Below are 27,752 nucleotides of genomic sequence, written 5' to 3'. Positions count from 1 at the left end.
TCTCTTTCTAGGCCGGATCCCCTGCCTGCCGCCATCGCCCAGCCACACGCCAGCCGTGCCCGGCAGCCTCCACGCCTGCCCAGGGCTGCGCCCCGCGGCTCGCGGGTCCCGGCACCAGGGGGTTCGGCGCCCCACACCACCGCGGCCCGGGCCTTCCCTCCTACCCGGCCGCCAGCAGCCCCCCCACCGCTGACGCACAGGTCGCCCGCCCTCCCCCGGCACGGCCGCCGCGCCTCCACACACTCCCACGCCGCGAGGACAGCTGAGGGCCTGGGGACCCTTGTCCCCGCTCGGTCACGGGGGCCCAAGTGGGGCAGCAGGTCGGGAAGGAGGGCGGCAGCGCACGGAATCACCCCCGCCGCACGCTCGCGTGGGCACTCACACACACACACACACACACACACACACGCCTACACAAGGGGCACACAGTCGCACACCCCGACACCCTTCGTGGCACAGAGGGATTTCCGTCCTCAGCGCCCGTTCCCTCACGGGAGGGTGGGGCGCTTCAGCGCGACCCGCACCCTCCAGCCCGGCAGCCAGTTCGAGACTGTCGCTCCCCCTCTTCATGGAGGAACGACACAGGACCCTGCGCTGTTCTTTCGTCTGCTCGGCCCTCCCCGGGTTTGCTGCTGGTTCTTCCCGGGTTGGCTACCGTCCCTTCCACCTCCGTGGAAGGGCGGTTCCCCCTGCCACATTCCCCACTTCCGCGGGGGAGCGGCACACCGCCGGCCGGCCGGCCGGCTCTCTCGGGGGCTGCACAGGTGTTCCCCTTAGATGTTCCTGGTGCATGTTGTCTCTCTCCTCCTTTATAGTCCTCTTCCGCCAATCCCAACTCGGCTGCCCACACGCCGAGTACGCTGCTCTCCTTCAATCAGGAGCAGGATCAGCTCCTGGAGGTCATCACTCAAGTTGGCAAGAGGCAGCTGCATAGAAGCTGTTTGCTCCTCTCCCAGCGCCATATTGTGGGAGAGCAGATGCATAGAATAAGTCTTAATTCCAGTAACTCAGTCCAATCCGAGTTGCTCCCCACAGAGACCACAGGCTGTGTGCTGCCTGCCTGCCACGGACCCTCTGTCCCGGGGAGGTCCTGTGGGCACGCAGCCTGTGGCCGCGGGTCTCTGCCTGGCCTGCCAAAAGGGTGCCCCGTTTGGATGCTGTGTGAGTCAGGGCTGATGGGGGAGAGGGGGACAGAGAGAGGAGAGAGAGACAGAGAGAGAGAGAGAAAGAGAGAGAGACGTGTAGGTGTTGGTGTAAGTCAGAGACAGAGGGAGAGGGTGCCTGTATTGCCTGCGAGGCTTGGTGTGGGGTCCCTCCTTTGCGCTCTGGAGGGCTTCCGCGGCTGTGGCGCGTGGCCGCCGCACGGCCAGGTGGCGCAGAGGGCCCGCGGGTTGGGCTGCGCGAGGCACCGGGCCCTGAGTGGTGGGCAACCGCGCCCTGGCGTCGTCTTCGGGCGGTGGTCGTGGTCGTGGTCGTGGTCACAGTCATTGGGCTCCCTGGGAGACAGGAGCCCGGGAGGGGCGGTGGGAGTGCAGGTGCCGGGAGCTGCTGGTGCGGCGGGCTGCGGGGTTGGGGCGGCCGGCAGGGGAGCGCCCTGGCGGGCGGTGAGTCGCTGGTTTGGGGTTGGAGGGGGCGCGCTGGATGGCGCGGGGCGTGGCCTGTGTCCCGGGGTGGGCCCCGGGGTTGGCGGTGGGGCTGCGGCAGCCGGGGACAGCTGGCCGGCCCGCCCGTGCCCGTGCCCGTGCCCGTGCCCGTGCCCGTGCCCAGGCCCAGGCCCAGGCCCAGGCCCGAGGCGCGGGCGGGCTGGGGCTGCCAGGTGGAGGGGTCGGGCTTCTGCCCCCTGCTGGAGCTGCGTTGGGGGTCGCAGGGGTCCCGGCGTGCGGGCTGGCGGATGGGGGCGTGGCTAGGCAGCCAGCCAAAGGCGAGCAAAAGGGGAGGGTGCCGCGGGGCAAAAGCCTACAGCACCCGGTATTCCCAGGCGGTCTCCCATCCAAGTACTAACCAGGCCCGACCCTGCTTAGCTTCCGAGATCAGACGAGATCGGGCGCGTTCAGGGTGGTATGGCCGTAGACGCCAGAGGCCGCCTCCAGGGCCCTCTTGAGTGCGCGCCCGCACAGCCGCCGCCGCCGCCGCCGCCGCCGCCGCCGCCGCCGCCGCCGCCGCCGCCGCCTCCTCTTCCTGCCCGCTCCCCGCTCTCACTCCCATTCCCATTCCCATTCCCACTCCCGCTCCCGCTCCCGCTGCCGCTTCTCCTCCGCCTCCTCCCTCTTTTCTCTTCTCTTCTCTTCTCCTCCTCCCCCCCCCTCCTCCTCAGCCGCCCTCCGCCTAGCCCTGCACCAGTGCCCGAACTCCAGCCCTCCGCCTGCCCAGCCCAGGACCTGCAGCACCGGGCGCCCAGTCGGCACGCTGCCGCCAAGCCAAGGGGAGCCAACCTCCTCCGGCTGCCGCTGGCCACAGGGAACTCCTACTCTCTCTTTCTAGGCCGGATCCCCTGCCTGCCGCCATCGCCCAGCCACACGCCAGCCGTGCCCGGCAGCCTCCACGCCTGCCCAGGGCTGCGCCCCGCGGCTCGCGGGTCCCGGCACCAGGGGGTTCGGCGCCCCACACCACCGCGGCCCGGGCCTTCCCTCCTACCCGGCCGCCAGCAGCCCCCCCACCGCTGACGCACAGGTCGCCCGCCCTCCCCCGGCACGGCCGCCGCGCCTCCACACACTCCCACGCCGCGAGGACAGCTGAGGGCCTGGGGACCCTTGTCCCCGCTCGGTCACGGGGGCCCAAGTGGGGCAGCAGGTCGGGAAGGAGGGCGGCAGCGCACGGAATCACCCCCGCCGCACGCTCGCGTGGGCACTCACACACACACACACACACACACACACACGCCTACACAAGGGGCACACAGTCGCACACCCCGACACCCTTCGTGGCACAGAGGGATTTCCGTCCTCAGCGCCCGTTCCCTCACGGGAGGGTGGGGCGCTTCAGCGCGACCCGCACCCTCCAGCCCGGCAGCCAGTTCGAGACTGTCGCTCCCCCTCTTCATGGAGGAACGACACAGGACCCTGCGCTGTTCTTTCGTCTGCTCGGCCCTCCCCGGGTTTGCTGCTGGTTCTTCCCGGGTTGGCTACCGTCCCTTCCACCTCCGTGGAAGGGCGGTTCCCCCTGCCACATTCCCCACTTCCGCGGGGGAGCGGCACACCGCCGGCCGGCCGGCCGGCTCTCTCGGGGGCTGCACAGGTGTTCCCCTTAGATGTTCCTGGTGCATGTTGTCTCTCTCCTCCTTTATAGTCCTCTTCCGCCAATCCCAACTCGGCTGCCCACACGCCAAGTACGCTGCTCTCCTCCAATCAGGAGCAGGATCAGCTCCTGGAGGTCATCACTCAAGTTGGCAAGAGGCAGCTGCATAGAAGCTGTTTTCTCCTCTCCCAGCGCCATATTGTGGGAGAGCAGATGCATAGAATAAGTCTTAATTCCAGTAACTCAGTCCAATCCGAGTTGCTCCCCACAGAGACCACAGGCTGTGTGCTGCCTGCCTGCCACGGACCCTCTGTCCCGGGGAGGTCCTGTGGGCACGCAGCCTGTGGCCGCGGGTCTCTGCCTGGCCTGCCAAAAGGGTGCCCCGTTTGGATGCTGTGTGAGTCAGGGCTGATGGGGGAGAGGGGGACAGAGAGAGGAGAGAGAGACAGAGAGAGAGAGAGAAAGAGAGAGAGACGTGTAGGTGTTGGTGTAAGTCAGAGACAGAGGGAGAGGGTGCCTGTATTGCCTGCGAGGCTTGGTGTGGGGTCCCTCCTTTGCGCTCTGGAGGGCTTCCGCGGCTGTGGCGCGTGGCCGCCGCACGGCCAGGTGGCGCAGAGGGCCCGCGGGTTGGGCTGCGCGAGGCACCGGGCCCTGAGTGGTGGGCAACCGCGCCCTGGCGTCGTCTTCGGGCGGTGGTCGTGGTCGTGGTCGTGGTCACAGTCATTGGGCTCCCTGGGAGACAGGAGCCCGGGAGGGGCGGTGGGAGTGCAGGTGCCGGGAGCTGCTGGTGCGGCGGGCTGCGGGGTTGGGGCGGCCGGCAGGGGAGCGCCCTGGCGGGCGGTGAGTCGCTGGTTTGGGGTTGGAGGGGGCGCGCTGGATGGCGCGGGGCGTGGCCTGTGTCCCGGGGTGGGCCCCGGGGTTGGCGGTGGGGCTGCGGCAGCCGGGGACAGCTGGCCGGCCCGCCCGTGCCCGTGCCCGTGCCCGTGCCCGTGCCCGTGCCCAGGCCCAGGCCCAGGCCCAGGCCCGAGGCGCGGGCGGGCTGGGGCTGCCAGGTGGAGGGGTCGGGCTTCTGCCCCCTGCTGGAGCTGCGTTGGGGGTCGCAGGGGTCCCGGCGTGCGGGCTGGCGGATGGGGGCGTGGCTAGGCAGCCAGCCAAAGGCGAGCAAAAGGGGAGGGTGCCGCGGGGCAAAAGCCTACAGCACCCGGTATTCCCAGGCGGTCTCCCATCCAAGTACTAACCAGGCCCGACCCTGCTTAGCTTCCGAGATCAGACGAGATCGGGCGCGTTCAGGGTGGTATGGCCGTAGACGCCAGAGGCTGCCTCCAGGCCCCTCTTGAGTGCGCGCCCGCACAGCCGCCGCCGCCGCCGCCGCCGCCGCCGCCTCCTCCTCCTCCTCCTCCTGCCCGCTCCCCGCTCTCACTCCCATTCCCATTCCCATTCCCATTCCCGCTCCCGCTCCCGCTGCCGCTTCTCCTCCGCCTCCTCCCTCTTTTCTCTTCTCTTCTCTTCTCCTCCTCCCCCCCCCTCCTCCTCAGCCGCCCTCCGCCTAGCCCTGCACCAGTGCCCGAACTCCAGCCCTCCGCCTGCCCAGCCCAGGACCTGCAGCACCGGGCGCCCAGTCGGCACGCTGCCGCCAAGCCAAGGGGAGCCAACCTCCTCCGGCTGCCGCTGGCCACAGGGAACTCCTACTCTCTCTTTCTAGGCCGGATCCCCTGCCTGCCGCCATCGCCCAGCCACACGCCAGCCGTGCCCGGCAGCCTCCACGCCTGCCCAGGGCTGCGCCCCGCGGCTCGCGGGTCCCGGCACCAGGGGGTTCGGCGCCCCACACCACCGCGGCCCGGGCCTTCCCTCCTACCCGGCCGCCAGCAGCCCCCCCACCGCTGACGCACAGGTCGCCCGCCCTCCCCCGGCACGGCCGCCGCGCCTCCACACACTCCCACGCCGCGAGGACAGCTGAGGGCCTGGGGACCCTTGTCCCCGCTCGGTCACGGGGGCCCAAGTGGGGCAGCAGGTCGGGAAGGAGGGCGGCAGCGCACGGAATCACCCCCGCCGCACGCTCGCGTGGGCACTCACACACACACACACACACACACACACACACGCCTACACAAGGGGCACACAGTCGCACACCCCGACACCCTTCGTGGCACAGAGGGATTTCCGTCCTCAGCGCCCGTTCCCTCACGGGAGGGTGGGGCGCTTCAGCGCGACCCGCACCCTCCAGCCCGGCAGCCAGTTCGAGACTGTCGCTCCCCCTCTTCATGGAGGAACGACACAGGACCCTGCGCTGTTCTTTCGTCTGCTCGGCCCTCCCCGGGTTTGCTGCTGGTTCTTCCCGGGTTGGCTACCGTCCCTTCCACCTCCGTGGAAGGGCGGTTCCCCCTGCCACATTCCCCACTTCCGCGGGGGAGCGGCACACCGCCGGCCGGCCGGCCGGCTCTCTCGGGGGCTGCACAGGTGTTCCCCTTAGATGTTCCTGGTGCATGTTGTCTCTCTCCTCCTTTATAGTCCTCTTCCGCCAATCCCAACTCGGCTGCCCACACGCCAAGTACGCTGCTCTCCTCCAATCAGGAGCAGGATCAGCTCCTGGAGGTCATCACTCAAGTTGGCAAGAGGCAGCTGCATAGAAGCTGTTTTCTCCTCTCCCAGCGCCATATTGTGGGAGAGCAGATGCATAGAATAAGTCTTAATTCCAGTAACTCAGTCCAATCCGAGTTGCTCCCCACAGAGACCACAGGCTGTGTGCTGCCTGCCTGCCACGGACCCTCTGTCCCGGGGAGGTCCTGTGGGCACGCAGCCTGTGGCCGCGGGTCTCTGCCTGGCCTGCCAAAAGGGTGCCCCGTTTGGATGCTGTGTGAGTCAGGGCTGATGGGGGAGAGGGGGACAGAGAGAGGAGAGAGAGACAGAGAGAGAGAGAGAAAGAGAGAGAGACGTGTAGGTGTTGGTGTAAGTCAGAGACAGAGGGAGAGGGTGCCTGTATTGCCTGCGAGGCTTGGTGTGGGGTCCCTCCTTTGCGCTCTGGAGGGCTTCCGCGGCTGTGGCGCGTGGCCGCCGCACGGCCAGGTGGCGCAGAGGGCCCGCGGGTTGGGCTGCGCGAGGCACCGGGCCCTGAGTGGTGGGCAACCGCGCCCTGGCGTCGTCTTCGGGCGGTGGTCGTGGTCGTGGTCGTGGTCACAGTCATTGGGCTCCCTGGGAGACAGGAGCCCGGGAGGGGCGGTGGGAGTGCAGGTGCCGGGAGCTGCTGGTGCGGCGGGCTGCGGGGTTGGGGCGGCCGGCAGGGGAGCGCCCTGGCGGGCGGTGAGTCGCTGGTTTGGGGTTGGAGGGGGCGCGCTGGATGGCGCGGGGCGTGGCCTGTGTCCCGGGGTGGGCCCCGGGGTTGGCGGTGGGGCTGCGGCAGCCGGGGACAGCTGGCCGGCCCGCCCGTGCCCGTGCCCGTGCCCGTGCCCGTGCCCGTGCCCAGGCCCAGGCCCAGGCCCAGGCCCGAGGCGCGGGCGGGCTGGGGCTGCCAGGTGGAGGGGTCGGGCTTCTGCCCCCTGCTGGAGCTGCGTTGGGGGTCGCAGGGGTCCCGGCGTGCGGGCTGGCGGATGGGGGCGTGGCTAGGCAGCCAGCCAAAGGCGAGCAAAAGGGGAGGGTGCCGCGGGGCAAAAGCCTACAGCACCCGGTATTCCCAGGCGGTCTCCCATCCAAGTACTAACCAGGCCCGACCCTGCTTAGCTTCCGAGATCAGACGAGATCGGGCGCGTTCAGGGTGGTATGGCCGTAGACGCCAGAGGCTGCCTCCAGGCCCCTCTTGAGTGCGCGCCCGCACAGCCGCCGCCGCCGCCGCCGCCGCCGCCGCCGCCTCCTCCTCCTCCTCCTGCCCGCTCCCCGCTCTCACTCCCATTCCCATTCCCATTCCCATTCCCGCTCCCGCTCCCGCTGCCGCTTCTCCTCCGCCTCCTCCCTCTTTTCTCTTCTCTTCTCTTCTCCTCCTCCCCCCCCCTCCTCCTCAGCCGCCCTCCGCCTAGCCCTGCACCAGTGCCCGAACTCCAGCCCTCCGCCTGCCCAGCCCAGGACCTGCAGCACCGGGCGCCCAGTCGGCACGCTGCCGCCAAGCCAAGGGGAGCCAACCTCCTCCGGCTGCCGCTGGCCACAGGGAACTCCTACTCTCTCTTTCTAGGCCGGATCCCCTGCCTGCCGCCATCGCCCAGCCACACGCCAGCCGTGCCCGGCAGCCTCCACGCCTGCCCAGGGCTGCGCCCCGCGGCTCGCGGGTCCCGGCACCAGGGGGTTCGGCGCCCCACACCACCGCGGCCCGGGCCTTCCCTCCTACCCGGCCGCCAGCAGCCCCCCCACCGCTGACGCACAGGTCGCCCGCCCTCCCCCGGCACGGCCGCCGCGCCTCCACACACTCCCACGCCGCGAGGACAGCTGAGGGCCTGGGGACCCTTGTCCCCGCTCGGTCACGGGGGCCCAAGTGGGGCAGCAGGTCGGGAAGGAGGGCGGCAGCGCACGGAATCACCCCCGCCGCACGCTCGCGTGGGCACTCACACACACACACACACACACACACACACGCCTACACAAGGGGCACACAGTCGCACACCCCGACACCCTTCGTGGCACAGAGGGATTTCCGTCCTCAGCGCCCGTTCCCTCACGGGAGGGTGGGGCGCTTCAGCGCGACCCGCACCCTCCAGCCCGGCAGCCAGTTCGAGACTGTCGCTCCCCCTCTTCATGGAGGAACGACACAGGACCCTGCGCTGTTCTTTCGTCTGCTCGGCCCTCCCCGGGTTTGCTGCTGGTTCTTCCCGGGTTGGCTACCGTCCCTTCCACCTCCGTGGAAGGGCGGTTCCCCCTGCCACATTCCCCACTTCCGCGGGGGAGCGGCACACCGCCGGCCGGCCGGCCGGCTCTCTCGGGGGCTGCACAGGTGTTCCCCTTAGATGTTCCTGGTGCATGTTGTCTCTCTCCTCCTTTATAGTCCTCTTCCGCCAATCCCAACTCGGCTGCCCACACGCCAAGTACGCTGCTCTCCTCCAATCAGGAGCAGGATCAGCTCCTGGAGGTCATCACTCAAGTTGGCAAGAGGCAGCTGCATAGAAGCTGTTTTCTCCTCTCCCAGCGCCATATTGTGGGAGAGCAGATGCATAGAATAAGTCTTAATTCCAGTAACTCAGTCCAATCCGAGTTGCTCCCCACAGAGACCACAGGCTGTGTGCTGCCTGCCTGCCACGGACCCTCTGTCCCGGGGAGGTCCTGTGGGCACGCAGCCTGTGGCCGCGGGTCTCTGCCTGGCCTGCCAAAAGGGTGCCCCGTTTGGATGCTGTGTGAGTCAGGGCTGATGGGGGAGAGGGGGACAGAGAGAGGAGAGAGAGACAGAGAGAGAGAGAGAAAGAGAGAGAGACGTGTAGGTGTTGGTGTAAGTCAGAGACAGAGGGAGAGGGTGCCTGTATTGCCTGCGAGGCTTGGTGTGGGGTCCCTCCTTTGCGCTCTGGAGGGCTTCCGCGGCTGTGGCGCGTGGCCGCCGCACGGCCAGGTGGCGCAGAGGGCCCGCGGGTTGGGCTGCGCGAGGCACCGGGCCCTGAGTGGTGGGCAACCGCGCCCTGGCGTCGTCTTCGGGCGGTGGTCGTGGTCGTGGTCGTGGTCACAGTCATTGGGCTCCCTGGGAGACAGGAGCCCGGGAGGGGCGGTGGGAGTGCAGGTGCCGGGAGCTGCTGGTGCGGCGGGCTGCGGGGTTGGGGCGGCCGGCAGGGGAGCGCCCTGGCGGGCGGTGAGTCGCTGGTTTGGGGTTGGAGGGGGCGCGCTGGATGGCGCGGGGCGTGGCCTGTGTCCCGGGGTGGGCCCCGGGGTTGGCGGTGGGGCTGCGGCAGCCGGGGACAGCTGGCCGGCCCGCCCGTGCCCGTGCCCGTGCCCGTGCCCGTGCCCAGGCCCAGGCCCAGGCCCAGGCCCGAGGCGCGGGCGGGCTGGGGCTGCCAGGTGGAGGGGTCGGGCTTCTGCCCCCTGCTGGAGCTGCGTTGGGGGTCGCAGGGGTCCCGGCGTGCGGGCTGGCGGATGGGGGCGTGGCTAGGCAGCCAGCCAAAGGCGAGCAAAAGGGGAGGGTGCCGCGGGGCAAAAGCCTACAGCACCCGGTATTCCCAGGCGGTCTCCCATCCAAGTACTAACCAGGCCCGACCCTGCTTAGCTTCCGAGATCAGACGAGATCGGGCGCGTTCAGGGTGGTATGGCCGTAGACGCCAGAGGCTGCCTCCAGGCCCCTCTTGAGTGCGCGCCCGCACAGCCGCCGCCGCCGCCGCCGCCGCCGCCTCCTCCTCCTCCTCCTCCTGCCCGCTCCCCGCTCTCACTCCCATTCCCATTCCCATTCCCGCTCCCGCTCCCGCTCCCGCTCCCGCTCCCGCTCCCGCTGCCGCTTCTCCTCCGCCTCCTCCCTCTTTTCTCTTCTCTTCTCTTCTCCTCCTCCCCCCCCCTCCTCCTCAGCCGCCCTCCGCCTAGCCCTGCACCAGTGCCCGAACTCCAGCCCTCCGCCTGCCCAGCCCAGGACCTGCAGCACCGGGCGCCCAGTCGGCACGCTGCCGCCAAGCCAAGGGGAGCCAACCTCCTCCGGCTGCCGCTGGCCACAGGGAACTCCTACTCTCTCTTTCTAGGCCGGATCCCCTGCCTGCCGCCATCGCCCAGCCACACGCCAGCCGTGCCCGGCAGCCTCCACGCCTGCCCAGGGCTGCGCCCCGCGGCTCGCGGGTCCCGGCACCAGGGGGTTCGGCGCCCCACACCACCGCGGCCCGGGCCTTCCCTCCTACCCGGCCGCCAGCAGCCCCCCCACCGCTGACGCACAGGTCGCCCGCCCTCCCCCGGCACGGCCGCCGCGCCTCCACACACTCCCACGCCGCGAGGACAGCTGAGGGCCTGGGGACCCTTGTCCCCGCTCGGTCACGGGGGCCCAAGTGGGGCAGCAGGTCGGGAAGGAGGGCGGCAGCGCACGGAATCACCCCCGCCGCACGCTCGCGTGGGCACTCACACACACACACACACACACACACACACGCCTACACAAGGGGCACACAGTCGCACACCCCGACACCCTTCGTGGCACAGAGGGATTTCCGTCCTCAGCGCCCGTTCCCTCACGGGAGGGTGGGGCGCTTCAGCGCGACCCGCACCCTCCAGCCCGGCAGCCAGTTCGAGACTGTCGCTCCCCCTCTTCATGGAGGAACGACACAGGACCCTGCGCTGTTCTTTCGTCTGCTCGGCCCTCCCCGGGTTTGCTGCTGGTTCTTCCCGGGTTGGCTACCGTCCCTTCCACCTCCGTGGAAGGGCGGTTCCCCCTGCCACATTCCCCACTTCCGCGGGGGAGCGGCACACCGCCGGCCGGCCGGCCGGCTCTCTCGGGGGCTGCACAGGTGTTCCCCTTAGATGTTCCTGGTGCATGTTGTCTCTCTCCTCCTTTATAGTCCTCTTCCGCCAATCCCAACTCGGCTGCCCACACGCCAAGTACGCTGCTCTCCTCCAATCAGGAGCAGGATCAGCTCCTGGAGGTCATCACTCAAGTTGGCAAGAGGCAGCTGCATAGAAGCTGTTTTCTCCTCTCCCAGCGCCATATTGTGGGAGAGCAGATGCATAGAATAAGTCTTAATTCCAGTAACTCAGTCCAATCCGAGTTGCTCCCCACAGAGACCACAGGCTGTGTGCTGCCTGCCTGCCACGGACCCTCTGTCCCGGGGAGGTCCTGTGGGCACGCAGCCTGTGGCCGCGGGTCTCTGCCTGGCCTGCCAAAAGGGTGCCCCGTTTGGATGCTGTGTGAGTCAGGGCTGATGGGGGAGAGGGGGACAGAGAGAGGAGAGAGAGACAGAGAGAGAGAGAGAAAGAGAGAGAGACGTGTAGGTGTTGGTGTAAGTCAGAGACAGAGGGAGAGGGTGCCTGTATTGCCTGCGAGGCTTGGTGTGGGGTCCCTCCTTTGCGCTCTGGAGGGCTTCCGCGGCTGTGGCGCGTGGCCGCCGCACGGCCAGGTGGCGCAGAGGGCCCGCGGGTTGGGCTGCGCGAGGCACCGGGCCCTGAGTGGTGGGCAACCGCGCCCTGGCGTCGTCTTCGGGCGGTGGTCGTGGTCGTGGTCGTGGTCACAGTCATTGGGCTCCCTGGGAGACAGGAGCCCGGGAGGGGCGGTGGGAGTGCAGGTGCCGGGAGCTGCTGGTGCGGCGGGCTGCGGGGTTGGGGCGGCCGGCAGGGGAGCGCCCTGGCGGGCGGTGAGTCGCTGGTTTGGGGTTGGAGGGGGCGCGCTGGATGGCGCGGGGCGTGGCCTGTGTCCCGGGGTGGGCCCCGGGGTTGGCGGTGGGGCTGCGGCAGCCGGGGACAGCTGGCCGGCCCGCCCGTGCCCGTGCCCGTGCCCGTGCCCGTGCCCGTGCCCAGGCCCAGGCCCAGGCCCAGGCCCGAGGCGCGGGCGGGCTGGGGCTGCCAGGTGGAGGGGTCGGGCTTCTGCCCCCTGCTGGAGCTGCGTTGGGGGTCGCAGGGGTCCCGGCGTGCGGGCTGGCGGATGGGGGCGTGGCTAGGCAGCCAGCCAAAGGCGAGCAAAAGGGGAGGGTGCCGCGGGGCAAAAGCCTACAGCACCCGGTATTCCCAGGCGGTCTCCCATCCAAGTACTAACCAGGCCCGACCCTGCTTAGCTTCCGAGATCAGACGAGATCGGGCGCGTTCAGGGTGGTATGGCCGTAGACGCCAGAGGCTGCCTCCAGGCCCCTCTTGAGTGCGCGCCCGCACAGCCGCCGCCGCCGCCGCCGCCGCCGCCGCCGCCTCCTCCTCCTCCTCCTGCCCGCTCCCCGCTCTCACTCCCATTCCCATTCCCATTCCCATTCCCGCTCCCGCTCCCGCTGCCGCTTCTCCTCCGCCTCCTCCCTCTTTTCTCTTCTCTTCTCTTCTCCTCCTCCCCCCCCCTCCTCCTCAGCCGCCCTCCGCCTAGCCCTGCACCAGTGCCCGAACTCCAGCCCTCCGCCTGCCCAGCCCAGGACCTGCAGCACCGGGCGCCCAGTCGGCACGCTGCCGCCAAGCCAAGGGGAGCCAACCTCCTCCGGCTGCCGCTGGCCACAGGGAACTCCTACTCTCTCTTTCTAGGCCGGATCCCCTGCCTGCCGCCATCGCCCAGCCACACGCCAGCCGTGCCCGGCAGCCTCCACGCCTGCCCAGGGCTGCGCCCCGCGGCTCGCGGGTCCCGGCACCAGGGGGTTCGGCGCCCCACACCACCGCGGCCCGGGCCTTCCCTCCTACCCGGCCGCCAGCAGCCCCCCCACCGCTGACGCACAGGTCGCCCGCCCTCCCCCGGCACGGCCGCCGCGCCTCCACACACTCCCACGCCGCGAGGACAGCTGAGGGCCTGGGGACCCTTGTCCCCGCTCGGTCACGGGGGCCCAAGTGGGGCAGCAGGTCGGGAAGGAGGGCGGCAGCGCACGGAATCACCCCCGCCGCACGCTCGCGTGGGCACTCACACACACACACACACACACACACACACGCCTACACAAGGGGCACACAGTCGCACACCCCGACACCCTTCGTGGCACAGAGGGATTTCCGTCCTCAGCGCCCGTTCCCTCACGGGAGGGTGGGGCGCTTCAGCGCGACCCGCACCCTCCAGCCCGGCAGCCAGTTCGAGACTGTCGCTCCCCCTCTTCATGGAGGAACGACACAGGACCCTGCGCTGTTCTTTCGTCTGCTCGGCCCTCCCCGGGTTTGCTGCTGGTTCTTCCCGGGTTGGCTACCGTCCCTTCCACCTCCGTGGAAGGGCGGTTCCCCCTGCCACATTCCCCACTTCCGCGGGGGAGCGGCACACCGCCGGCCGGCCGGCCGGCTCTCTCGGGGGCTGCACAGGTGTTCCCCTTAGATGTTCCTGGTGCATGTTGTCTCTCTCCTCCTTTATAGTCCTCTTCCGCCAATCCCAACTCGGCTGCCCACACGCCAAGTACGCTGCTCTCCTCCAATCAGGAGCAGGATCAGCTCCTGGAGGTCATCACTCAAGTTGGCAAGAGGCAGCTGCATAGAAGCTGTTTTCTCCTCTCCCAGCGCCATATTGTGGGAGAGCAGATGCATAGAATAAGTCTTAATTCCAGTAACTCAGTCCAATCCGAGTTGCTCCCCACAGAGACCACAGGCTGTGTGCTGCCTGCCTGCCACGGACCCTCTGTCCCGGGGAGGTCCTGTGGGCACGCAGCCTGTGGCCGCGGGTCTCTGCCTGGCCTGCCAAAAGGGTGCCCCGTTTGGATGCTGTGTGAGTCAGGGCTGATGGGGGAGAGGGGGACAGAGAGAGGAGAGAGAGACAGAGAGAGAGAGAGAAAGAGAGAGAGACGTGTAGGTGTTGGTGTAAGTCAGAGACAGAGGGAGAGGGTGCCTGTATTGCCTGCGAGGCTTGGTGTGGGGTCCCTCCTTTGCGCTCTGGAGGGCTTCCGCGGCTGTGGCGCGTGGCCGCCGCACGGCCAGGTGGCGCAGAGGGCCCGCGGGTTGGGCTGCGCGAGGCACCGGGCCCTGAGTGGTGGGCAACCGCGCCCTGGCGTCGTCTTCGGGCGGTGGTCGTGGTCGTGGTCGTGGTCACAGTCATTGGGCTCCCTGGGAGACAGGAGCCCGGGAGGGGCGGTGGGAGTGCAGGTGCCGGGAGCTGCTGGTGCGGCGGGCTGCGGGGTTGGGGCGGCCGGCAGGGGAGCGCCCTGGCGGGCGGTGAGTCGCTGGTTTGGGGTTGGAGGGGGCGCGCTGGATGGCGCGGGGCGTGGCCTGTGTCCCGGGGTGGGCCCCGGGGTTGGCGGTGGGGCTGCGGCAGCCGGGGACAGCTGGCCGGCCCGCCCGTGCCCGTGCCCGTGCCCGTGCCCGTGCCCAGGCCCAGGCCCAGGCCCAGGCCCGAGGCGCGGGCGGGCTGGGGCTGCCAGGTGGAGGGGTCGGGCTTCTGCCCCCTGCTGGAGCTGCGTTGGGGGTCGCAGGGGTCCCGGCGTGCGGGCTGGCGGATGGGGGCGTGGCTAGGCAGCCAGCCAAAGGCGAGCAAAAGGGGAGGGTGCCGCGGGGCAAAAGCCTACAGCACCCGGTATTCCCAGGCGGTCTCCCATCCAAGTACTAACCAGGCCCGACCCTGCTTAGCTTCCGAGATCAGACGAGATCGGGCGCGTTCAGGGTGGTATGGCCGTAGACGCCAGAGGCTGCCTCCAGGCCCCTCTTGAGTGCGCGCCCGCACAGCCGCCGCCGCCGCCGCCGCCGCCGCCGCCTCCTCCTCCTCCTCCTGCCCGCTCCCCGCTCTCACTCCCATTCCCATTCCCATTCCCATTCCCGCTCCCGCTCCCGCTGCCGCTTCTCCTCCGCCTCCTCCCTCTTTTCTCTTCTCTTCTCTTCTCCTCCTCCCCCCCCCTCCTCCTCAGCCGCCCTCCGCCTAGCCCTGCACCAGTGCCCGAACTCCAGCCCTCCGCCTGCCCAGCCCAGGACCTGCAGCACCGGGCGCCCAGTCGGCACGCTGCCGCCAAGCCAAGGGGAGCCAACCTCCTCCGGCTGCCGCTGGCCACAGGGAACTCCTACTCTCTCTTTCTAGGCCGGATCCCCTGCCTGCCGCCATCGCCCAGCCACACGCCAGCCGTGCCCGGCAGCCTCCACGCCTGCCCAGGGCTGCGCCCCGCGGCTCGCGGGTCCCGGCACCAGGGGGTTCGGCGCCCCACACCACCGCGGCCCGGGCCTTCCCTCCTACCCGGCCGCCAGCAGCCCCCCCACCGCTGACGCACAGGTCGCCCGCCCTCCCCCGGCACGGCCGCCGCGCCTCCACACACTCCCACGCCGCGAGGACAGCTGAGGGCCTGGGGACCCTTGTCCCCGCTCGGTCACGGGGGCCCAAGTGGGGCAGCAGGTCGGGAAGGAGGGCGGCAGCGCACGGAATCACCCCCGCCGCACGCTCGCGTGGGCACTCACACACACACACACACACACACACACGCCTACACAAGGGGCACACAGTCGCACACCCCGACACCCTTCGTGGCACAGAGGGATTTCCGTCCTCAGCGCCCGTTCCCTCACGGGAGGGTGGGGCGCTTCAGCGCGACCCGCACCCTCCAGCCCGGCAGCCAGTTCGAGACTGTCGCTCCCCCTCTTCATGGAGGAACGACACAGGACCCTGCGCTGTTCTTTCGTCTGCTCGGCCCTCCCCGGGTTTGCTGCTGGTTCTTCCCGGGTTGGCTACCGTCCCTTCCACCTCCGTGGAAGGGCGGTTCCCCCTGCCACATTCCCCACTTCCGCGGGGGAGCGGCACACCGCCGGCCGGCCGGCCGGCTCTCTCGGGGGCTGCACAGGTGTTCCCCTTAGATGTTCCTGGTGCATGTTGTCTCTCTCCTCCTTTATAGTCCTCTTCCGCCAATCCCAACTCGGCTGCCCACACGCCAAGTACGCTGCTCTCCTCCAATCAGGAGCAGGATCAGCTCCTGGAGGTCATCACTCAAGTTGGCAAGAGGCAGCTGCATAGAAGCTGTTTTCTCCTCTCCCAGCGCCATATTGTGGGAGAGCAGATGCATAGAATAAGTCTTAATTCCAGTAACTCAGTCCAATCCGAGTTGCTCCCCACAGAGACCACAGGCTGTGTGCTGCCTGCCTGCCACGGACCCTCTGTCCCGGGGAGGTCCTGTGGGCACGCAGCCTGTGGCCGCGGGTCTCTGCCTGGCCTGCCAAAAGGGTGCCCCGTTTGGATGCTGTGTGAGTCAGGGCTGATGGGGGAGAGGGGGACAGAGAGAGGAGAGAGAGACAGAGAGAGAGAGAGAAAGAGAGAGAGACGTGTAGGTGTTGGTGTAAGTCAGAGACAGAGGGAGAGGGTGCCTGTATTGCCTGCGAGGCTTGGTGTGGGGTCCCTCCTTTGCGCTCTGGAGGGCTTCCGCGGCTGTGGCGCGTGGCCGCCGCACGGCCAGGTGGCGCAGAGGGCCCGCGGGTTGGGCTGCGCGAGGCACCGGGCCCTGAGTGGTGGGCAACCGCGCCCTGGCGTCGTCTTCGGGCGGTGGTCGTGGTCTTGGTCGTGGTCACAGTCATTGGGCTCCCTGGGAGACAGGAGCCCGGGAGGGGCGGTGGGAGTGCAGGTGCCGGGAGCTGCTGGTGCGGCGGGCTGCGGGGTTGGGGCGGCCGGCAGGGGAGCGCCCTGGCGGGCGGTGAGTCGCTGGTTTGGGGTTGGAGGGGGCGCGCTGGATGGCGCGGGGCGTGGCCTGTGTCCCGGGGTGGGCCCCGGGGTTGGCGGTGGGGCTGCGGCAGCCGGGGACAGCTGGCCGGCCCGCCCGTGCCCGTGCCCGTGCCCGTGCCCGTGCCCAGGCCCAGGCCCAGGCCCAGGCCCGAGGCGCGGGCGGGCTGGGGCTGCCAGGTGGAGGGGTCGGGCTTCTGCCCCCTGCTGGAGCTGCGTTGGGGGTCGCAGGGGTCCCGGCGTGCGGGCTGGCGGATGGGGGCGTGGCTAGGCAGCCAGCCAAAGGCGAGCAAAAGGGGAGGGTGCCGCGGGGCAAAAGCCTACAGCACCCGGTATTCCCAGGCGGTCTCCCATCCAAGTACTAACCAGGCCCGACCCTGCTTAGCTTCCGAGATCAGACGAGATCGGGCGCGTTCAGGGTGGTATGGCCGTAGACGCCAGAGGCTGCCTCCAGGCCCCTCTTGAGTGCGCGCCCGCACAGCCGCCGCCGCCGCCGCCGCCGCCGCCGCCGCCTCCTCCTCCTCCTCCTGCCCGCTCCCCGCTCTCACTCCCATTCCCATTCCCATTCCCATTCCCGCTCCCGCTCCCGCTGCCGCTTCTCCTCCGCCTCCTCCCTCTTTTCTCTTCTCTTCTCTTCTCCTCCTCCCCCCCCCTCCTCCTCAGCCGCCCTCCGCCTAGCCCTGCACCAGTGCCCGAACTCCAGCCCTCCGCCTGCCCAGCCCAGGACCTGCAGCACCGGGCGCCCAGTCGGCACGCTGCCGCCAAGCCAAGGGGAGCCAACCTCCTCCGGCTGCCGCTGGCCACAGGGAACTCCTACTCTCTCTTTCTAGGCCTGCCGCCATCGCCCAGCCACACGCCAGCCGTGCCCGGCAGCCTCCACGCCTGCCCAGGGCTGCGCCCCGCGGCTCGCGGGTCCCGGCACCAGGGGGTTCGGCGCCCCACACCACCGCGGCCCGGGCCTTCCCTCCTACCCGGCCGCCAGCAGCCCCCCCACCGCTGACGCACAGGTCGCCCGCCCTCCCCCGGCACGGCCGCCGCGCCTCCACACACTCCCACGCCGCGAGGACAGCTGAGGGCCTGGGGACCCTTGTCCCCGCTCGGTCACGGGGGCCCAAGTGGGGCAGCAGGTCGGGAAGGAGGGCGGCAGCGCACGGAATCACCCCCGCCGCACGCTCGCGTGGGCACTCACACACACACACACACACACACACACACGCCTACACAAGGGGCACACAGTCGCACACCCCGACACCCTTCGTGGCACAGAGGGATTTCCGTCCTCAGCGCCCGTTCCCTCACGGGAGGGTGGGGCGCTTCAGCGCGACCCGCACCCTCCAGCCCGGCAGCCAGTTCGAGACTGTCGCTCCCCCTCTTCATGGAGGAACGACACAGGACCCTGCGCTGTTCTTTCGTCTGCTCGGCCCTCCCCGGGTTTGCTGCTGGTTCTTCCCGGGTTGGCTACCGTCCCTTCCACCTCCGTGGAAGGGCGGTTCCCCCTGCCACATTCCCCACTTCCGCGGGGGAGCGGCACACCGCCGGCCGGCCGGCCGGCTCTCTCGGGGGCTGCACAGGTGTTCCCCTTAGATGTTCCTGGTGCATGTTGTCTCTCTCCTCCTTTATAGTCCTCTTCCGCCAATCCCAACTCGGCTGCCCACACGCCAAGTACGCTGCTCTCCTCCAATCAGGAGCAGGATCAGCTCCTGGAGGTCATCACTCAAGTTGGCAAGAGGCAGCTGCATAGAAGCTGTTTTCTCCTCTCCCAGCGCCATATTGTGGGAGAGCAGATGCATAGAATAAGTCTTAATTCCAGTAACTCAGTCCAATCCGAGTTGCTCCCCACAGAGACCACAGGCTGTGTGCTGCCTGCCTGCCACGGACCCTCTGTCCCGGGGAGGTCCTGTGGGCACGCAGCCTGTGGCCGCGGGTCTCTGCCTGGCCTGCCAAAAGGGTGCCCCGTTTGGATGCTGTGTGAGTCAGGGCTGATGGGGGAGAGGGGGACAGAGAGAGGAGAGAGAGACAGAGAGAGAGAGAGAAAGAGAGAGAGACGTGTAGGTGTTGGTGTAAGTCAGAGACAGAGGGAGAGGGTGCCTGTATTGCCTGCGAGGCTTGGTGTGGGGTCCCTCCTTTGCGCTCTGGAGGGCTTCCGCGGCTGTGGCGCGTGGCCGCCGCACGGCCAGGTGGCGCAGAGGGCCCGCGGGTTGGGCTGCGCGAGGCACCGGGCCCTGAGTGGTGGGCAACCGCGCCCTGGCGTCGTCTTCGGGCGGTGGTCGTGGTCGTGGTCGTGGTCACAGTCATTGGGCTCCCTGGGAGACAGGAGCCCGGGAGGGGCGGTGGGAGTGCAGGTGCCGGGAGCTGCTGGTGCGGCGGGCTGCGGGGTTGGGGCGGCCGGCAGGGGAGCGCCCTGGCGGGCGGTGAGTCGCTGGTTTGGGGTTGGAGGGGGCGCGCTGGATGGCGCGGGGCGTGGCCTGTGTCCCGGGGTGGGCCCCGGGGTTGGCGGTGGGGCTGCGGCAGCCGGGGACAGCTGGCCGGCCCGCCCGTGCCCGTGCCCGTGCCCGTGCCCGTGCCCGTGCCCAGGCCCAGGCCCAGGCCCAGGCCCGAGGCGCGGGCGGGCTGGGGCTGCCAGGTGGAGGGGTCGGGCTTCTGCCCCCTGCTGGAGCTGCGTTGGGGGTCGCAGGGGTCCCGGCGTGCGGGCTGGCGGATGGGGGCGTGGCTAGGCAGCCAGCCAAAGGCGAGCAAAAGGGGAGGGTGCCGCGGGGCAAAAGCCTACAGCACCCGGTATTCCCAGGCGGTCTCCCATCCAAGTACTAACCAGGCCCGACCCTGCTTAGCTTCCGAGATCAGACGAGATCGGGCGCGTTCAGGGTGGTATGGCCGTAGACGCCAGAGGCTGCCTCCAGGCCCCTCTTGAGTGCGCGCCCGCACAGCCGCCGCCGCCGCCGCCGCCGCCGCCGCCGCCTCCTCCTCCTCCTCCTGCCCGCTCCCCGCTCTCACTCCCATTCCCATTCCCATTCCCATTCCCGCTCCCGCTCCCGCTGCCGCTTCTCCTCCGCCTCCTCCCTCTTTTCTCTTCTCTTCTCTTCTCCTCCTCCCCCCCCCTCCTCCTCAGCCGCCCTCCGCCTAGCCCTGCACCAGTGCCCGAACTCCAGCCCTCCGCCTGCCCAGCCCAGGACCTGCAGCACCGGGCGCCCAGTCGGCACGCTGCCGCCAAGCCAAGGGGAGCCAACCTCCTCCGGCTGCCGCTGGCCACAGGGAACTCCTACTCTCTCTTTCTAGGCCGGATCCCCTGCCTGCCGCCATCGCCCAGCCACACGCCAGCCGTGCCCGGCAGCCTCCACGCCTGCCCAGGGCTGCGCCCCGCGGCTCGCGGGTCCCGGCACCAGGGGGTTCGGCGCCCCACACCACCGCGGCCCGGGCCTTCCCTCCTACCCGGCCGCCAGCAGCCCCCCCACCGCTGACGCACAGGTCGCCCGCCCTCCCCCGGCACGGCCGCCGCGCCTCCACACACTCCCACGCCGCGAGGACAGCTGAGGGCCTGGGGACCCTTGTCCCCGCTCGGTCACGGGGGCCCAAGTGGGGCAGCAGGTCGGGAAGGAGGGCGGCAGCGCACGGAATCACCCCCGCCGCACGCTCGCGTGGGCACTCACACACACACACACACACACACACACACACGCCTACACAAGGGGCACACAGTCGCACACCCCGACACCCTTCGTGGCACAGAGGGATTTCCGTCCTCAGCGCCCGTTCCCTCACGGGAGGGTGGGGCGCTTCAGCGCGACCCGCACCCTCCAGCCCGGCAGCCAGTTCGAGACTGTCGCTCCCCCTCTTCATGGAGGAACGACACAGGACCCTGCGCTGTTCTTTCGTCTGCTCGGCCCTCCCCGGGTTTGCTGCTGGTTCTTCCCGGGTTGGCTACCGTCCCTTCCACCTCCGTGGAAGGGCGGTTCCCCCTGCCACATTCCCCACTTCCGCGGGGGAGCGGCACACCGCCGGCCGGCCGGCCGGCTCTCTCGGGGGCTGCACAGGTGTTCCCCTTAGATGTTCCTGGTGCATGTTGTCTCTCTCCTCCTTTATAGTCCTCTTCCGCCAATCCCAACTCGGCTGCCCACACGCCAAGTACGCTGCTCTCCTCCAATCAGGAGCAGGATCAGCTCCTGGAGGTCATCACTCAAGTTGGCAAGAGGCAGCTGCATAGAAGCTGTTTTCTCCTCTCCCAGCGCCATATTGTGGGAGAGCAGATGCATAGAATAAGTCTTAATTCCAGTAACTCAGTCCAATCCGAGTTGCTCCCCACAGAGACCACAGGCTGTGTGCTGCCTGCCTGCCACGGACCCTCTGTCCCGGGGAGGTCCTGTGGGCACGCAGCCTGTGGCCGCGGGTCTCTGCCTGGCCTGCCAAAAGGGTGCCCCGTTTGGATGCTGTGTGAGTCAGGGCTGATGGGGGAGAGGGGGACAGAGAGAGGAGAGAGAGACAGAGAGAGAGAGAGAAAGAGAGAGAGACGTGTAGGTGTTGGTGTAAGTCAGAGACAGAGGGAGAGGGTGCCTGTATTGCCTGCGAGGCTTGGTGTGGGGTCCCTCCTTTGCGCTCTGGAGGGCTTCCGCGGCTGTGGCGCGTGGCCGCCGCACGGCCAGGTGGCGCAGAGGGCCCGCGGGTTGGGCTGCGCGAGGCACCGGGCCCTGAGTGGTGGGCAACCGCGCCCTGGCGTCGTCTTCGGGCGGTGGTCGTGGTCGTGGTCGTGGTCACAGTCATTGGGCTCCCTGGGAGACAGGAGCCCGGGAGGGGCGGTGGGAGTGCAGGTGCCGGGAGCTGCTGGTGCGGCGGGCTGCGGGGTTGGGGCGGCCGGCAGGGGAGCGCCCTGGCGGGCGGTGAGTCGCTGGTTTGGGGTTGGAGGGGGCGCGCTGGATGGCGCGGGGCGTGGCCTGTGTCCCGGGGTGGGCCCCGGGGTTGGCGGTGGGGCTGCGGCAGCCGGGGACAGCTGGCCGGCCCGCCCGTGCCCGTGCCCGTGCCCGTGCCCGTGCCCGGGCCCAGGCCCAGGCCCAGGCCCGAGGCGCGGGCGGGCTGGGGCTGCCAGGTGGAGGGGTCGGGCTTCTGCCCCCTGCTGGAGCTGCGTTGGGGGTCGCAGGGGTCCCGGCGTGCGGGCTGGCGGATGGGGGCGTGGCTAGGCAGCCAGCCAAAGGCGAGCAAAAGGGGAGGGTGCCGCGGGGCAAAAGCCTACAGCACCCGGTATTCCCAGGCGGTCTCCCATCCAAGTACTAACCAGGCCCGACCCTGCTTAGCTTCCGAGATCAGACGAGATCGGGCGCGTTCAGGGTGGTATGGCCGTAGACGCCAGAGGCTGCCTCCAGGCCCCTCTTGAGTGCGCGCCCGCACAGCCGCCGCCGCCGCCGCCGCCGCCGCCTCCTCCTCCTCCTCCTCCTGCCCGCTCCCCGCTCTCACTCCCATTCCCATTCCCATTCCCGCTCCCATTCCCGCTCCCGCTCCCGCTCCCGCTCCCGCTGCCGCTTCTCCTCCGCCTCCTCCCTCTTTTCTCTTCTCTTCTCTTCTCCTCCTCCCCCCCCCTCCTCCTCAGCCGCCCTCCGCCTAGCCCTGCACCAGTGCCCGAACTCCAGCCCTCCGCCTGCCCAGCCCAGGACCTGCAGCACCGGGCGCCCAGTCGGCACGCTGCCGCCAAGCCAAGGGGAGCCAACCTCCTCCGGCTGCCGCTGGCCACAGGGAACTCCTACTCTCTCTTTCTAGGCCGGATCCCCTGCCTGCCGCCATCGCCCAGCCACACGCCAGCCGTGCCCGGCAGCCTCCACGCCTGCCCAGGGCTGCGCCCCGCGGCTCGCGGGTCCCGGCACCAGGGGGTTCGGCGCCCCACACCACCGCGGCCCGGGCCTTCCCTCCTACCCGGCCGCCAGCAGCCCCCCCACCGCTGACGCACAGGTCGCCCGCCCTCCCCCGGCACGGCCGCCGCGCCTCCACACACTCCCACGCCGCGAGGACAGCTGAGGGCCTGGGGACCCTTGTCCCCGCTCGGTCACGGGGGCCCAAGTGGGGCAGCAGGTCGGGAAGGAGGGCGGCAGCGCACGGAATCACCCCCGCCGCACGCTCGCGTGGGCACTCACACACACACACACACACACACACACACGCCTACACAAGGGGCACACAGTCGCACACCCCGACACCCTTCGTGGCACAGAGGGATTTCCGTCCTCAGCGCCCGTTCCCTCACGGGAGGGTGGGGCGCTTCAGCGCGACCCGCACCCTCCAGCCCGGCAGCCAGTTCGAGACTGTCGCTCCCCCTCTTCATGGAGGAACGACACAGGACCCTGCGCTGTTCTTTCGTCTGCTCGGCCCTCCCCGGGTTTGCTGCTGGTTCTTCCCGGGTTGGCTACCGTCCCTTCCACCTCCGTGGAAGGGCGGTTCCCCCTGCCACATTCCCCACTTCCGCGGGGGAGCGGCACACCGCCGGCCGGCCGGCCGGCTCTCTCGGGGGCTGCACAGGTGTTCCCCTTAGATGTTCCTGGTGCATGTTGTCTCTCTCCTCCTTTATAGTCCTCTTCCGCCAATCCCAACTCGGCTGCCCACACGCCAAGTACGCTGCTCTCCTCCAATCAGGAGCAGGATCAGCTCCTGGAGGTCATCACTCAAGTTGGCAAGAGGCAGCTGCATAGAAGCTGTTTTCTCCTCTCCCAGCGCCATATTGTGGGAGAGCAGATGCATAGAATAAGTCTTAATTCCAGTAACTCAGTCCAATCCGAGTTGCTCCCCACAGAGACCACAGGCTGTGTGCTGCCTGCCTGCCACGGACCCTCTGTCCCGGGGAGGTCCTGTGGGCACGCAGCCTGTGGCCGCGGGTCTCTGCCTGGCCTGCCAAAAGGGTGCCCCGTTTGGATGCTGTGTGAGTCAGGGCTGATGGGGGAGAGGGGGACAGAGAGAGGAGAGAGAGACAGAGAGAGAGAGAGAAAGAGAGAGAGACGTGTAGGTGTTGGTGTAAGTCAGAGACAGAGGGAGAGGGTGCCTGTATTGCCTGCGAGGCTTGGTGTGGGGTCCCTCCTTTGCGCTCTGGAGGGCTTCCGCGGCTGTGGCGCGTGGCCGCCGCACGGCCAGGTGGCGCAGAGGGCCCGCGGGTTGGGCTGCGCGAGGCACCGGGCCCTGAGTGGTGGGCAACCGCGCCCTGGCGTCGTCTTCGGGCGGTGGTCGTGGTCGTGGTCGTGGTCACAGTCATTGGGCTCCCTGGGAGACAGGAGCCCGGGAGGGGCGGTGGGAGTGCAGGTGCCGGGAGCTGCTGGTGCGGCGGGCTGCGGGGTTGGGGCGGCCGGCAGGGGAGCGCCCTGGCGGGCGGTGAGTCGCTGGTTTGGGGTTGGAGGGGGCGCGCTGGATGGCGCGGGGCGTGGCCTGTGTCCCGGGGTGGGCCCCGGGGTTGGCGGTGGGGCTGCGGCAGCCGGGGACAGCTGGCCGGCCCGCCCGTGCCCGTGCCCGTGCCCGTGCCCGTGCCCGTGCCCAGGCCCAGGCCCAGGCCCAGGCCCGAGGCGCGGGCGGGCTGGGGCTGCCAGGTGGAGGGGTCGGGCTTCTGCCCCCTGCTGGAGCTGCGTTGGGGGTCGCAGGGGTCCCGGCGTGCGGGCTGGCGGATGGGGGCGTGGCTAGGCAGCCAGCCAAAGGCGAGCAAAAGGGGAGGGTGCCGCGGGGCAAAAGCCTACAGCACCCGGTATTCCCAGGCGGTCTCCCATCCAAGTACTAACCAGGCCCGACCCTGCTTAGCTTCCGAGATCAGACGAGATCGGGCGCGTTCAGGGTGGTATGGCCGTAGACGCCAGAGGCTGCCTCCAGGCCCCTCTTGAGTGCGCGCCCGCACAGCCGCCGCCGCCGCCGCCGCCGCCGCCGCCGCCTCCTCCTCCTCCTCCTGCCCGCTCCCCGCTCTCACTCCCATTCCCATTCCCATTCCCATTCCCGCTCCCGCTCCCGCTGCCGCTTCTCCTCCGCCTCCTCCCTCTTTTCTCTTCTCTTCTCTTCTCCTCCTCCCCCCCCCTCCTCCTCAGCCGCCCTCCGCCTAGCCCTGCACCAGTGCCCGAACTCCAGCCCTCCGCCTGCCCAGCCCAGGACCTGCAGCACCGGGCGCCCAGTCGGCACGCTGCCGCCAAGCCAAGGGGAGCCAACCTCCTCCGGCTGCCGCTGGCCACAGGGAACTCCTACTCTCTCTTTCTAGGCCGGATCCCCTGCCTGCCGCCATCGCCCAGCCACACGCCAGCCGTGCCCGGCAGCCTCCACGCCTGCCCAGGGCTGCGCCCCGCGGCTCGCGGGTCCCGGCACCAGGGGGTTCGGCGCCCCACACCACCGCGGCCCGGGCCTTCCCTCCTACCCGGCCGCCAGCAGCCCCCCCACCGCTGACGCACAGGTCGCCCGCCCTCCCCCGGCACGGCCGCCGCGCCTCCACACACTCCCACGCCGCGAGGACAGCTGAGGGCCTGGGGACCCTTGTCCCCGCTCGGTCACGGGGGCCCAAGTGGGGCAGCAGGTCGGGAAGGAGGGCGGCAGCGCACGGAATCACCCCCGCCGCACGCTCGCGTGGGCACTCACACACACACACACACACACACACACACGCCTACACAAGGGGCACACAGTCGCACACCCCGACACCCTTCGTGGCACAGAGGGATTTCCGTCCTCAGCGCCCGTTCCCTCACGGGAGGGTGGGGCGCTTCAGCGCGACCCGCACCCTCCAGCCCGGCAGCCAGTTCGAGACTGTCGCTCCCCCTCTTCATGGAGGAACGACACAGGACCCTGCGCTGTTCTTTCGTCTGCTCGGCCCTCCCCGGGTTTGCTGCTGGTTCTTCCCGGGTTGGCTACCGTCCCTTCCACCTCCGTGGAAGGGCGGTTCCCCCTGCCACATTCCCCACTTCCGCGGGGGAGCGGCACACCGCCGGCCGGCCGGCCGGCTCTCTCGGGGGCTGCACAGGTGTTCCCCTTAGATGTTCCTGGTGCATGTTGTCTCTCTCCTCCTTTATAGTCCTCTTCCGCCAATCCCAACTCGGCTGCCCACACGCCAAGTACGCTGCTCTCCTCCAATCAGGAGCAGGATCAGCTCCTGGAGGTCATCACTCAAGTTGGCAAGAGGCAGCTGCATAGAAGCTGTTTTCTCCTCTCCCAGCGCCATATTGTGGGAGAGCAGATGCATAGAATAAGTCTTAATTCCAGTAACTCAGTCCAATCCGAGTTGCTCCCCACAGAGACCACAGGCTGTGTGCTGCCTGCCTGCCACGGACCCTCTGTCCCGGGGAGGTCCTGTGGGCACGCAGCCTGTGGCCGCGGGTCTCTGCCTGGCCTGCCAAAAGGGTGCCCCGTTTGGATGCTGTGTGAGTCAGGGCTGATGGGGGAGAGGGGGACAGAGAGAGGAGAGAGAGACAGAGAGAGAGAGAGAAAGAGAGAGAGACGTGTAGGTGTTGGTGTAAGTCAGAGACAGAGGGAGAGGGTGCCTGTATTGCCTGCGAGGCTTGGTGTGGGGTCCCTCCTTTGCGCTCTGGAGGGCTTCCGCGGCTGTGGCGCGTGGCCGCCGCACGGCCAGGTGGCGCAGAGGGCCCGCGGGTTGGGCTGCGCGAGGCACCGGGCCCTGAGTGGTGGGCAACCGCGCCCTGGCGTCGTCTTCGGGCGGTGGTCGTGGTCGTGGTCGTGGTCACAGTCATTGGGCTCCCTGGGAGACAGGAGCCCGGGAGGGGCGGTGGGAGTGCAGGTGCCGGGAGCTGCTGGTGCGGCGGGCTGCGGGGTTGGGGCGGCCGGCAGGGGAGCGCCCTGGCGGGCGGTGAGTCGCTGGTTTGGGGTTGGAGGGGGCGCGCTGGATGGCGCGGGGCGTGGCCTGTGTCCCGGGGTGGGCCCCGGGGTTGGCGGTGGGGCTGCGGCAGCCGGGGACAGCTGGCCGGCCCGCCCGTGCCCGTGCCCGTGCCCGTGCCCGTGCCCGTGCCCAGGCCCAGGCCCAGGCCCAGGCCCGAGGCGCGGGCGGGCTGGGGCTGCCAGGTGGAGGGGTCGGGCTTCTGCCCCCTGCTGGAGCTGCGTTGGGGGTCGCAGGGGTCCCGGCGTGCGGGCTGGGATGGGGGCGTGGCTAGGCAGCCAGCCAAAGGCGAGCAAAAGGGGAGGGTGCCGCGGGGCAAAAGCCTACAGCACCCGGTATTCCCAGGCGGTCTCCCATCCAAGTACTAACCAGGCCCGACCCTGCTTAGCTTCCGAGATCAGACGAGATCGGGCGCGTTCAGGGTGGTATGGCCGTAGACGCCAGAGGCTGCCTCCAGGCCCCTCTTGAGTGCGCGCCCGCACAGCCGCCGCCGCCGCCGCCGCCGCCGCCGCCTCCTCCTCCTCCTCCTGCCCGCTCCCCGCTCTCACTCCCATTCCCATTCCCATTCCCATTCCCGCTCCCGCTCCCGCTGCCGCTTCTCCTCCGCCTCCTCCCTCTTTTCTCTTCTCTTCTCTTCTCCTCCTCCCCCCCCCTCCTCCTCAGCCGCCCTCCGCCTAGCCCTGCACCAGTGCCCGAACTCCAGCCCTCCGCCTGCCCAGCCCAGGACCTGCAGCACCGGGCGCCCAGTCGGCACGCTGCCGCCAAGCCAAGGGGAGCCAACCTCCTCCGGCTGCCGCTGGCCACAGGGAACTCCTACTCTCTCTTTCTAGGCCGGATCCCCTGCCTGCCGCCATCGCCCAGCCACACGCCAGCCGTGCCCGGCAGCCTCCACGCCTGCCCAGGGCTGCGCCCCGCGGCTCGCGGGTCCCGGCACCAGGGGGTTCGGCGCCCCACACCACCGCGGCCCGGGCCTTCCCTCCTACCCGGCCGCCAGCAGCCCCCCCACCGCTGACGCACAGGTCGCCCGCCCTCCCCCGGCACGGCCGCCGCGCCTCCACACACTCCCACGCCGCGAGGACAGCTGAGGGCCTGGGGACCCTTGTCCCCGCTCGGTCACGGGGGCCCAAGTGGGGCAGCAGGTCGGGAAGGAGGGCGGCAGCGCACGGAATCACCCCCGCCGCACGCTCGCGTGGGCACTCACACACACACACACACACACACACACACGCCTACACAAGGGGCACACAGTCGCACACCCCGACACCCTTCGTGGCACAGAGGGATTTCCGTCCTCAGCGCCCGTTCCCTCACGGGAGGGTGGGGCGCTTCAGCGCGACCCGCACCCTCCAGCCCGGCAGCCAGTTCGAGACTGTCGCTCCCCCTCTTCATGGAGGAACGACACAGGACCCTGCGCTGTTCTTTCGTCTGCTCGGCCCTCCCCGGGTTTGCTGCTGGTTCTTCCCGGGTTGGCTACCGTCCCTTCCACCTCCGTGGAAGGGCGGTTCCCCCTGCCACATTCCCCACTTCCGCGGGGGAGCGGCACACCGCCGGCCGGCCGGCCGG

At 69.7% G+C, this 27,752-nt stretch overlaps 11 non-coding genes across 11 annotated transcripts; all 11 read right to left on the bottom strand.

The window, feature by feature from the left end:
• Window positions 1–1,953: 1,953 nt before the first annotated feature.
• Window positions 1,954–2,072, bottom strand: LOC138847996 (5S ribosomal RNA). Its single transcript, XR_011385868.1, has one exon. It is a non-coding gene; the product is annotated as a 5S ribosomal RNA (ribosomal RNA).
• A 2,351-nt stretch (window positions 2,073–4,423) lies between these two features.
• Window positions 4,424–4,542, bottom strand: LOC138847995 (5S ribosomal RNA). Its single transcript, XR_011385867.1, has one exon. It is a non-coding gene; the product is annotated as a 5S ribosomal RNA (ribosomal RNA).
• Window positions 4,543–6,880: 2,338 nt separating this feature from the next.
• LOC138847994 (5S ribosomal RNA) lies at window positions 6,881–6,999 on the bottom strand. Its single transcript, XR_011385866.1, has one exon. It is a non-coding gene; the product is annotated as a 5S ribosomal RNA (ribosomal RNA).
• Window positions 7,000–9,329: 2,330 nt separating this feature from the next.
• LOC138847993 (5S ribosomal RNA) lies at window positions 9,330–9,448 on the bottom strand. The gene has a single exon (XR_011385865.1). It is a non-coding gene; the product is annotated as a 5S ribosomal RNA (ribosomal RNA).
• A 2,351-nt stretch (window positions 9,449–11,799) lies between these two features.
• LOC138847992 (5S ribosomal RNA) lies at window positions 11,800–11,918 on the bottom strand. Its single transcript, XR_011385864.1, has one exon. It is a non-coding gene; the product is annotated as a 5S ribosomal RNA (ribosomal RNA).
• Window positions 11,919–14,248: 2,330 nt separating this feature from the next.
• Window positions 14,249–14,367, bottom strand: LOC138847991 (5S ribosomal RNA). Its single transcript, XR_011385863.1, has one exon. It is a non-coding gene; the product is annotated as a 5S ribosomal RNA (ribosomal RNA).
• A 2,325-nt stretch (window positions 14,368–16,692) lies between these two features.
• On the bottom strand, window positions 16,693–16,811 carry LOC138847990 (5S ribosomal RNA). The gene has a single exon (XR_011385862.1). It is a non-coding gene; the product is annotated as a 5S ribosomal RNA (ribosomal RNA).
• Window positions 16,812–19,135: 2,324 nt separating this feature from the next.
• LOC138847989 (5S ribosomal RNA) lies at window positions 19,136–19,254 on the bottom strand. The gene has a single exon (XR_011385861.1). It is a non-coding gene; the product is annotated as a 5S ribosomal RNA (ribosomal RNA).
• Window positions 19,255–21,586: 2,332 nt separating this feature from the next.
• On the bottom strand, window positions 21,587–21,705 carry LOC138847988 (5S ribosomal RNA). Its single transcript, XR_011385860.1, has one exon. It is a non-coding gene; the product is annotated as a 5S ribosomal RNA (ribosomal RNA).
• A 2,351-nt stretch (window positions 21,706–24,056) lies between these two features.
• On the bottom strand, window positions 24,057–24,175 carry LOC138847987 (5S ribosomal RNA). The gene has a single exon (XR_011385859.1). It is a non-coding gene; the product is annotated as a 5S ribosomal RNA (ribosomal RNA).
• A 2,334-nt stretch (window positions 24,176–26,509) lies between these two features.
• LOC138847985 (5S ribosomal RNA) lies at window positions 26,510–26,628 on the bottom strand. The gene has a single exon (XR_011385857.1). It is a non-coding gene; the product is annotated as a 5S ribosomal RNA (ribosomal RNA).
• Between the last annotated feature and the right edge of the window lie 1,124 nt (window positions 26,629–27,752).

Source organism: Oryctolagus cuniculus, unplaced genomic scaffold (assembly GCF_964237555.1).
Source record: "Oryctolagus cuniculus unplaced genomic scaffold, mOryCun1.1 SCAFFOLD_136, whole genome shotgun sequence".
NCBI classification, from domain to species: Eukaryota; Metazoa; Chordata; class Mammalia; order Lagomorpha; family Leporidae; genus Oryctolagus; species Oryctolagus cuniculus.
The sequence above is the reverse complement of the archived record's forward strand: the minus strand, read 5'-3'. Positions and strand labels throughout refer to the sequence as shown.